General features: G+C 41.5%; 1 pseudogene; it reads left to right on the plus strand.

The window, feature by feature from the left end:
* The first annotated feature begins 1,437 nt into the window (after positions 1 to 1,437).
* Positions 1,438 to 3,912, plus strand: LOC106574368 (DNA ligase 4-like; annotated as a pseudogene).
* The last annotated feature ends 7,929 nt before the right edge of the window (positions 3,913 to 11,841 follow it).

Consider the following 11,841-nt stretch of genomic DNA (forward strand, 5'->3'; position numbering starts at 1 on the left):
GTAACTTAAGCACCACAGTTCATATACATCTTTATCTTCATGTTTTGCTTGGTGCGGGGACTCTTGACCTCAAGTAAATCTGTTGGTTGATTGTAGGTCTATGTTGTGTGTTATATTCAGGGCAGGCAGGGCAGTGCACAGTGAGGAATTTGAATGAATTTACAGACTATATAGGTTAATACAGTCTTGAGGAATCTGTGTGTGTTGCATACTGTGTCAGGACTTAAATGACTTAACCAATTTTTATGGACATTGGAACATGAGTTTGATCAAATTCAAAGCTATTATAGAGGTGTGTTTACAAAATGATTATTGCTTAATGATTATTTATCTACATGTAACCAAAGGTATTGTGACCATGTACTGTATCTGCATCAATGAATATGTATCAAAATGAAATGTTTTACAGAAACATTGTTAAAATAAATGTTATCCTATCACCTGTTTTGAGACCGAGAAGAAGTAATCATGTAGTTTGATACATTATTTGTTGAGTTTGTAATCGTATCACACAACATGACAACATTAATTTATATAACGTTAGTATCGAACAGCTGTGTCTATAGATTGCATGCTAACTAGCATAGCCTACCGAAGTGGCCCCAACTGCATTTCCATGTGCCATTGCACAACCTCTGGCACAACAATGCTAGCTAGCTGGGCTTAGTATTCAAGTATTCAACTACTGTCTGGTTTGTTTCAGGTTCCTCAGGAAATGTGTGATGCAGTCATAACCCGGGCTTGTCACAGCATGTTGTAGAGGAGGGATCCCCAAAGAGTTGCAAGACACTGACGAGTTGGCTGGTTGCTTTGAGGTAAGATAGGTAGCTAACTTGAGATGTTTTCAATAAATATTTAGGCTATGCATTGTATAGTGTACATTCTCACTAACTAGTTTCTAAACGTGGCTGGTGTGATGGATTAGGTCATACGGCTTTTTAAAACACATACTTCTCAAGTTATGTTTTGTTTATTGAGTAGTCATTAGCTACAAAACTTGGAAATTTGGGAAATGTTGTTATACTGTATGTACTGTGCTGCATATAACGGACAGGCTCCAGCACTATACGTTGCAAATGAAGTAGGCACTGTAGAACACTACTAAAGTACAGTATCATATTTTTCAATCAATAAAACAATTACATACACACCTGGATGAAAACTAAGAGCCACCCTTAGAATCTGCAGGTCATTAATGTTTGTTCTTTTATTTTTAATTTTTTGCTTTCACAATGGAGGGAACCTCAAAAAGCGAAGTTGCTGCTCCCCAAGAGCTCTGTCGCTGCTCAAGTTCCATTTCTTCACCTGTGCACCACGCTTGAAAAAATACAGAAGACCAAACGCCGACCAGACAAATCAAAGTTTCTCTGTGACTTCATGAACTCCTAGAGGAGGTTCCATGCGGCTCTCCACAAAGACAACCCTACCACCACAGACTCTTTCTACCCGGCCATGCGTCTCATAGTGCCCCCGTTCGAAAGGGAGCGTATGGCCTATGGCATTAAAGAGAGCATGTCAGCCAAGCTCTACATAGACGTCTTGGGTCTCCCCAAGAAAGGACCGGAGGTCAACAAACTGTTGAATTACCACACTCCCCCAACACATCTCAGGGGGAGGCGGGAGACTTCGCCCTTATGGCCTACTTTGTGTTGAAGAAACGCTGCACAAGCCAGGGCAACCTCACCATCAGAGAAGTCAATGACTTTCTGGACTCGGTGGACATCAACAACGCCAGTAAGCAGAAGGACTTGGTGAAGAAGAGCCTGCTGCACCTTATCACAAAGAGCATGACACTGGATCAGAAATGGCTTATCCGCATGATCCTGAAGGACATGAAGCTGGGGGTCAGCAAAGAGACCGTGCTCCAGGTGTTCCACTCAGATGCTGCTGAGCTCTACAACATCACCACAGACCTAAACAAGGTGTGCCGGCAGCTCCATGACCCCTCTGTCCCTCAGCGAAGTGTCCATTGGCCTGTTCTCTGCCTTCAAACCTATGCTAGCCACCGTGGCCAACATGCACCAGGTGGAGAAGCAGATGGGCAACAGCACCTTCTTCATAGAGACCAAGCTGGATGCAGAACACATTCAGCTGCACAACGATGGCGACGTCTACAAGTACTTCATGCGGAACTCCTTCGAGTACACCCAGCAATTTGGTGCATTGCCGCTAGAGGGCTCCCTGACGCCTTTCATCCACAATGTCTTCAAGCCCCATGTGGTCAACTGCATCCTGGATGGGGAGATGATGGTGTACAACCCCACCGCCGACACCTTCATGCAAAAAGGAAGCAAGTTTCACTTCAAGAGGCTAGTGGATGACTCCGAGCTTGTGAACAACCACAAGTTTGGCAATGAGATGTTGAAGGAGCGACACGACAACCTTCAGACTGTCTTCACTCCTGTTAAAGGGAGGATACATGTGGTGCCGAAAATGGAGGCCAAAACCATGCAAGAGGTGGTGAACTCCCCTCAACAAAGCCATTGACAACAGGGAGGAGGGCATCATGGTGAAAGATCCCTCATCCATCTACAAGCCCGATAAGCGAGGTGAGGGCTGGCTCAAGCCGGAGTACGTTGATTGCTTGATGGATGAGCCCGACCTGTTGATTGTTGGAGGCTACTGGGGAAAAGGAAGGCGAGGTGGCATGATGTCTCATTTCCTTGTCGCGGTGGCCAAAGCTCCGAAGCCTGGAGAGAAACCCTCCGTCTTCCACAAGCTCTGTAGCATCGGCTCTGGCTACACCGTGAAGGAGCTCTACAACTTGGGGCTGAAGCTGGCCAAGCACTGGAAAGTCTACCGGAAGAACGACCCTCTGGCCTCTTTCCTGTGTGGGAGGGAGAGACCGGAAGTCTATATTGACCCGTGCAACTCGGTCATCATCCAGGTGAAGACAGCAGAAATAGTCAATAGTGACATGTACAAAACCAACTGCACGCTACGCTTCCCCAGAATCGAGAAGATCCGGGAGGACAGAGTGGCACCAGTGCATGACCCTAACTGAGCTCGATCAGTTTCACAATAAGCCGTCTGGGAAGTTGTTCTCGCGCTACCTCCGCATCAATGACAATGATGAGCCCGAAAAGAAGAAGTGTTAGGCGCCGGCAGCGGCCAAGCCCAAGAAGTCTGTCGGCGTAATCAACCACTTCAAGTCCCAGGACCTATCTGGCGTCACCAAAGAGACAAACATGTTCGAGGACGTGGAGTTCTGTGTTATGGACGGTAACGAGGCGCACCCCAAGGCGGAGCTAGAGAAAGCAGTGGCCCGATGTAGCGGTATTGTGGTCCAGAACCCGGGACTGGACACCTACTGTGTGATCGCCGCTGTGGAGAACATACATGTGAAGAACCTGATCTCTTCAGACCAGCACGACGTGGTGTGGGCTGCCTGGCTGCTGGAGTGCCTACACAGGAAGCAGGTGGTGCCATGGAAACCGTGTCACATGATACACATGTCGCCCTCCACCAAGGAGCACTTTGCCAAGGAATACGACTGCTACGGAGACAGCTACTTCGTGGACACGGACGAGCAGCAGCTGAGGGAAGTCTTCGGTCGGATTTGTAGCGTGGACACTTTGACGGCACAGTGCATCGCTAAGGTGGAGGAATGCTATGGTTGGGATGACCTCCCCACTAGCATGTTTGGACCTTTCAGGGTCTACCAGGACAGGTATGCAGACATAGGAGACCCTAAAAGCACCTGTCTGGACACATGGGCTCTGGAATTCCGCTTCCACGGAGGGACAGTAGTGGAGAAGCTCGCGGTCTCTCATGTCATAGTGGTGGAGGAAACAAGAGTGTCGGCTTTAAGAACCCTCAGACGACTATTTACCAAAAGGTTTAAGATTGTTAGAGTCATGGGTAACAGAGTCTACCAAAGGAGGGTTTTTGCGGAATGACAATGACTACTAGTGTGATGGTTAAAGCCAATCCATTAAGTTATCTAATGCAAGCACTGGACACTCAGCACATTATGATTGACATATCTCTGGGATTGTAATATTTTGTTTTAATCCATTTTAGAGTGTAAATAAATGTTTGTTTTAAAGGGTTTTCTGAATCAGAAGGTAACGTTATGCAGTGTTTTTCTACACATTTGAATATGGATTAAGGGAACTCAAGGATATAGTGTAGGCCTATATCTAATGGTGTATCTACTATAATTGAGGTAAGCTATTTTAATGTCCTTACCAATGCAGACTATTGTGTTAAGATATTTGAAGACTGTCTATCCCATCGTTTCCCAAACTGACAGCGAGACACCAAGGGTTAAATGTTTTGGTTTTTGCCCTCACACTACACAGCTGATTCAAATGATCAAAGCTTGATGATTAGTTGATTATTTCAATCAGCTGTGTAGTGCTAGGGCAAAAACCAAAACTCCAACCCTTGGGGTCCCGAGGACCGAGTTTGGAAAACCCTGGTTTATCCCCTAAACTATTTGTTACATTTAATGCAAATTATATTATACTGTATAACTTAAAAAACTATCTTTTCAATTCTCATGTTTTGGAACTAAAATAAATATTTTTAACAAATATTGGCATTGGTATTAGAAGATGGTCTTTATGTATTATCCAGGTATCTAAATATTTAAACAGTTGTTACGATGTTAACTTCAGTAAATTAACTGACTTGAATGAAAGAAAAAGTGCTTTTTATATAGCTGTTAATTTGAGAGAAAAAAAGAAGAAACCTGCACACTTCTCTTCCTAGTATCACTGCTCTTTATTAAGCTTTACTTATCGGCCTCAAGGCATTCGTCAGAGCTGGTAATTAAATTACATCTACCGTAAATTCCGGACTATAAGCCGCAACTTTTTTCCCAGCTTTGAACCTCGCGGCTTAAACAATGACGCGGCTAATATATGGATTTTTCCCGCTTTCAAATTTTTTTCTCCAAAAAAACACATTCTGTGACGTGCTCAGTTTTTTGGCGGCATGAAGCTTTCATTAGACCAACTTTTTTGTTTACTGTTTAAATTAAATCGAGGGCTCTCAAACTTCCCATCATTTTGATTACGGTAGTCATTTTGTCACCCTCATCATGGCAAAGACACGGAGAAATGCATATGATGCAGCTTTCAAGTTGAAGGCGATTGATCTGGCTGTTGGAAAAGGAAATAGAGCTGCTGCACGGGAACTTGGTCTTAATGAGTCGATGATAAGACGTTGGAAACAGCAGCGTGAGGAATTGACTCAGTGCAAAAAGACAACTAAAGCTTACTGCTAATTTAAATTGTTTTGTTACAAGCCATGTTACATTAAAGTCTATTTATTTTTGTTACAAGCCGTATTTCGTTAAAGCCTATTTATTTTTGTTACAAGCCGTGTTTCGTTAAAGCCTGTGTAAAGTTCCTTTGTTTCAATGTACCGGTAGGCACCTGCGGCTTATAGACATGTGCGGTTTATTTATGTTAAATAAATAATAATAATTAAATTCAGTGGGTGCGGCTTATATTCAGGTGCGCTTAATAGTCCGGAAATTACGGTATACGCAACAATTTCTATGATTTTACTGAGTTACAGTTCATATAAGGAAATCAGTCAATTGAAATAAATTCATTAGGTCCTAACCTATGGATTTCTCATGAGGTGATGGGGTGGATGAATGGCACGACAATGGGCCTCAGGATCTCGTCACTATATCTCTGCATTCAAATTGCCATCAATAAAATGCAATTGTGTTCGTTGCCTGTAGCTTATGCCTGCTCATACCATAACCCTACCGTCACCATGGGGCACTCTGTTCACAACGTTGACAGTTGACATCAGCAAATCGCTCGCTAACACGATGTCATACACGTGGTCTGTGGTTGTGAGGCCGGTTGGACGTTCTGCCAAAGTCTATAAAATGTTGGAGGTGGGTTATGGTAGAGAAATTAAATTCTCTGGCAACAGCTCTGAGGCATCAGTGGCATTGGGATGTGTGACAAAATGGCAGTTGTCTTTTATTGTCCCCATCACAAGGTACACCTGTGTAATGATCATGCTGTTTAATCAGCTTCTTGATATGCCAGTATAGATTTACAGTACCAGTCAAACGTTTGGACACACCTACTCATTCAAGGGCTTTTCTTTATTTGTACTATTTTCTACATTGTAGAATAATAGTGAAGACATGGAACTGTACATAACATGAAAAACAGCACACTAGTAAAGGCAGACAATTGACCTTGAACAAAGTCAAGAATGGTCATCTGTCTTTACTGGTGTGCTGTTTTTTTTCATGTTTGTACCTTTACAATCCACCTCCAGTAGCCATTCCTGTTGAGTGAGAGGAGATAGAGTGCACTGACTGGACGTGCTTTGAGTAGAGAGAATCAGTGAGCCGTGTGGGGTTATTGAGGGGAACGATGAGTCTTGTCAGAGAGATGGGCAAGCCACGGGAGTCCTCCAAAATAGGATCCTCCTGGGGCTCTCGGCAAAGATGTTCCCTCTCGAGAAAAGGTCACAGAGGTACCATGGGACTGAATGTCTGTTGTTGTTCTCATCCCAACCAGTCCCTGTTGAGTGTATGGATTTGTCTCAAATGGCACTCTATTCCATATAAAAAGTGTACTACTTTTGACCAGTACCCATAAGGCTCCGGTCAAAAGTAGTGCACTATATAGGGAATAAGGTGCAATTTGAGATGCAGGCCATGAGTTTTAGAGCTTTTTTTTTTATCTCAACCAAGTTGGTTTAATTAACAGTGTGGTTTAATTAAATTGAGTCTTAAGAGTTATTGGGGTCCACATTGACAGCAACCTGTAAAGTAGGTGGAACATTTTATTTGAATAAGTGCCACATACAGTGCCTTCGGAAAGTATTCAGACCCCTTGACTTTTTCCACATTTTGATACGTAACAGCCTTATTCTAAAATTGATTAAATTGTGTTTTTTCCCTAATCAATCTACACACAATACCCCATAATGTCAAAGCAAAAACAGGTTAACATTTTTTGCCCCCCCCCAAAAAGTGAAATAGCACATTTCCATAAGTATTCAGACCCTTTACTCAGTACTTTGTTGAAGCATTTTTGGAAGTGATTTTGTGCTTAGGGTTGTTGTCCTGTTGGAAGGTGAACCTTCGCCCCACTCTGTGGTCCTGAGCGCTCTGGAGCAGGTTTTCATTTCTGTACTTTACTCCGTTCATATTTGCCTCAATCCTGACTAGTCTCCCAGTCCCTGCCTCTGAAAAACATCCCCAAAACATGATGCTGCCACCACTATGCTTCACCATAGGGATGGTGCCAGGTTTCTTTATTTCTACTATTTTCTACATTGTAGAATAATAGTGAAGACATCAAAACTATGAAATAACACATATGGAATCATGTAGTAACCAAAAAAGTGTTAACCTCTTGACGCACCTTAAGGCCATTGCGAATTTTGAAAAAAATACGTACCCATTTTAAACGGCCTCCTACTCAAACTCAGAAGCTAGGATATGCATATAATTTGTAGATTTGGATAGAAAACACTCTAAAGTTTCTAAAACTGTTTGAATGGTGTCTGTGAGTATAACAGAACTCATATGGCAGTCAAAACCCTGAGACAAATCCTAACATGAAGTGGAAATCTGATTTGTGGAATCACTTTCAAGCCTTTGCCTATGAAACACACCGTGGGTTAGGATTCATTTAGCACTTCCTAAGGCTTCCACTAGATGTCAACAGTCTTTACAAAATGGTTTGAGTCTTCTCCTGTAAAAACTGACCGAACGAGAGGCCTGGAAAGTTTGTCATAGGGGGAGGGCCATTACTACTATGATGTGGGTACTCTCTCGTCCCGAAACGTTTAGTAAGACAATGCAATCGTCCACCTTGAATATTATTGAAGTTCTGATTGAAAAAGGCCCTAAAGATTTATGTTATACAACATTTGACATGTTTGAACGAACGTAAATAAATAAAAAATTGCACATTCGTGAGGACAAGTCCCGCGCGCTTCGTACATTTTGAGTAGCCTTCGGAACGCGCTAACAAGAAGGAGCTATTGGGACATAAATTATTAACTTTTTCTAACAAAACTACATTTGTTTTGGACCTGGGATTCCTGGAAGTGCCTTCTGATGAAGATAATCAAAGGTAAGGGAATATTTACAATAGTATATTTGATTTTAGATGGTTCCAAGATGGCGCTAACCTGTATCGCCTAGCCTATTTTTCTGAGCATAGCACCTCGTTTATTGCAAAGTGTGATTTCCCAGTAAAGTTATTTTTAAATCTGGCAATGCGGTTGCATTCACGAGATGTTAATCTATAATTCTTTGAATGACAATATTATATTTTACCAATGTTTTTGAATAGTAATTTTGTAAATTGTAGCGCTGATTCACCGGAAGCATTTGAGGTTTCCCATATTTTCTGAACATCACGCGCCGATGTAAAATGCTGTTTTTATATATAATTATGAACTTTATCGAACAAAAGAATGCATGTATTGTGTAACATGATGTCCTAGGAGTGTCATCTGATGAAGATTGTCAAAGGTTAGTGCTTCATTTAGCTGTGTTTTGGTTATTTGTGATGCATGTGGTTGGTCGGAAAATGGCGGTGTGGCTATTGTGTCGATGTACTCTCCTAACATAATGTAATGTTTTCCTTTCGCTGTAAAGCCTTTTTGAAATCGGACAATGTGGTTTGATTTAGGAGAAGTGTATCTATAAAATGGTGTAAAATAGTCCTATGTTTGAGAAACAGAAATTATTAGATTTGGTTATGAATATGGCGCTCTGATTTTTCGCTGGATGTTGATCCTGAATACGGGATCAGCGCGTCAAGAGGTTTTTAAACAATTCAAAATAGGTTTTATGTTTGAGATTATTCTTACTATACTTATTTTATTATTCCACTTCTTCCCAATTTTGCCAGTTTAATCTGATATGCCTACTTGTACTTGTGTCTTTGAAAATGTATTATATGAAGCTATGTATTATTGCAGCCATTCATGGACAGTTTTGAATAAGTCATACAAATAAGCATGGCTATTAAATGCTCCAGGAATCAAATGTAATTTTTGACATTTTAGTGTTGTGCACATGCTTGACAGAAATGGTAAGGGGACTCAACTCATAAACTCACATTTTGTCTATGTAGAGTCAGAGGATGGCAAGGATCTTCAACTAATGGGCATAAACCACCTGAATATTGATATTCATTCTATTTTTCTTGAAGGTTGGGTGATTTTGAGAAATTATTGTTATAACAAGAACATTTTCAAACACCCAGCACTTGGGAAACATAGATCAGGGATGGCCAACCCTCCTGGGGAGCAAGCAGGATTTTCTTCGAGACCTATTTTAAAGAGAGAGTTCACCCAAATTGCAAAATACAAAATGTTTGTGTCCTTACCTTGAAAGCAGTCTATGGACAACGATACTACAATCTATGATTTGGTTACCCACTGCCATCAACCATTAATATTATTATTTCCTGTGCAAAGCCTTGGTGTAGTGATAACACACCCCTGCGCATACAACTTTCCACCTGGGAGCAGGGATCCCTGCTTCCAACCTTCCCACTGTTTCTAGCATTTGCCTTTCTCCCCACTTCATTACTGTCTAAATAAAGTGTCAAACCTCCTAAAAAGGTTTAAAGTTAAAGTTGTTAAAGTTTCATCCCCCAAAAATCTCAGAGTAACAAAGTCGTAGAATTTTGAGTGTTCATTTAATGTTCAAAGTATCCTGAATACACCTGGGTGGTTACATTTTTTCCCCCCACCCTTGTCATAGGCCTAAGCCATGTCAAAATATGTAGAATTGCAGGAAATTAGCTTTAAAACAGTATAATGATCTGTTTAGGGGTGTTGCTAGGGGGAAATGAAATTCACATAGCAAATCTCACTCCAAGCTTTCTTCAAAAGTTGGTAGCCCTGCGTTTCAATGTTATGAAAATACATTTGTTTGCTTTATACATTTTCATAGAGTTTTGTCTTCAGTTGAGTTTATATGTGGCTGTAGCTGCATTTCCAAAGGTAACCACCCCGTTTTGCCCCCATCCCACCCCCATGGGAGCCTCTTCCCCAGAGTCCAAAATCTGTATCACATTCTGCACATGTGATTCTTTACGTCTACTTTATGCACACCTTTTTTGTCACCCTCCCTTCACATTTCTCACTGTCAATTGTGAATGATAGTTTTTCAAGTTTTACCAGTGAAATGTCCATACAGCATCTGCATGCCAATCATTTGATCGCAGTCAATTTCATTGGAATATGCATTTAGATTTTCTTGAGTTATGTACAGTGTGGTTCTGAAGTACAGTGTTGTTCTGAATTACGTACAGTGAACGAATTTTAGAGCAGATGGTGTTAATAAATTGTAACATACTTGTGTTATTTTACAATCAACTTTTTGGCTGCATTAGAGAAAAATGTGACCATTTGCAAAATCATCCTAAAATCTCATAAAAAAATAGGTGGTGTTTTTAGTCTTACTGTAACGTTATACTATGCTATTATATTCGGTTCTGTTATGTACAGTGCCTTCAGAAAATATTAATACCTGAATTCAAAATGTATTAAATATATTTTCTTCTCTCACCCATGTATACACAATACATAATAATGACAAAGTAAAAACATGTTTTTAGACATTTTTGCAAATTTCTTGAAAATGGAATATAGAAATATCGAATTTACATAAGTATTCACACCTCCTAGTCAATACTTTGTAGAAGCACCTTTGGCAGTAATTACAGCTGTGCGTCTTTCTGGGTAAGTCTCTAAGAGCTTTCCACACCAGGATTGTGCAACAATTGCCTATTATTCTTTGAATTCTACAAGCTCTGTGAAATTGGTTGTTGATCTAGCTTAAATTGACATATTTTAATGGGGATTTTTTTATTATGTTACTGGGTGTCTTAATTGGACACAAATTAAAAGGAAATAACGATCAGAATTCCGAAGCCACAGAGGACACAGCCACACTTTGGTCTGAAAGACACTGTTGATCATCTGTACAGCCTTGCTATTCTTCTCCTGGTCCTCAATGACCAAGTGCCTCCCATTTGTGGAGCCCTTCCTTGTTGATGTTACTCAGAGGCTGCGGGCCTTCCCGTTGTAGTTGGAAAGAGGCTGGAAGGGCATCACAGATTAACCCCGGAGCTGCAGGTTGGGAGTACAGAGCACCTTGAGCACTTTACTGAGGAAGTCTGAGTCTCTGACCTCCAGGTAAGTGAGGTGACAGAGGTACAGAGGGACGGGTACTCTTCGCTACAGTAGCACAGGCAGCACGGGCTTCCGCTCCAGACAGTCTCTGAACATGGACATGTTGGCCTCCAGCAGACACCAGCGGCTCCTCACAAACTCATGGCTAAGGACCAGCAGCACCTTCTGACTCTCCTGGTTGCAGTCGAACATGTTCTCCAACACGGTACAGCTGGGGACAAAGTTCCTCTCACGGTAGCAGACCTGCTACAGAAGCGCTGACTGGCGCTGGGCCCACTCCTTGGTCAGTCCTACGGCCTGTAGGACTGACCAGGGAGTGGGCCCAGCGCCAGTCAGTGCTTCTGTAGCTGAAGAAGATGTGGTAGCTTTCCCCCTCTCTCAAGCTGATGTTGCTCCTCATCCTCCCCAGCCTCAATCAAGTTGGTACAATAAAAATAGATAAGATAATTTAGATAATGTTTTCAGGATTACAATTATTTGTAAGATTCTTTAAATACACAAAACCTATTATAATAGCTTTTTTTTAAAGGTATTCCTACAGTAAATAGAAAAAAGGTGAGAAGATCTGGTAATCTGCCCTGAAAATCAGTAAAACCTTTAATTATGTGTAAATAATAATCACATACGTTGTACTACTGCATGTGTGTAAACTGTTAAAAGAATATGACACCTGCCTTTCTAACAATT

The sequence above is a fragment of the Salmo salar genome, chromosome 16, assembly GCF_965601325.2.
Source record: "Salmo salar chromosome 16, fSalSal1, whole genome shotgun sequence".
Lineage (NCBI taxonomy): Eukaryota > Metazoa > Chordata > Actinopteri > Salmoniformes > Salmonidae > Salmo > Salmo salar.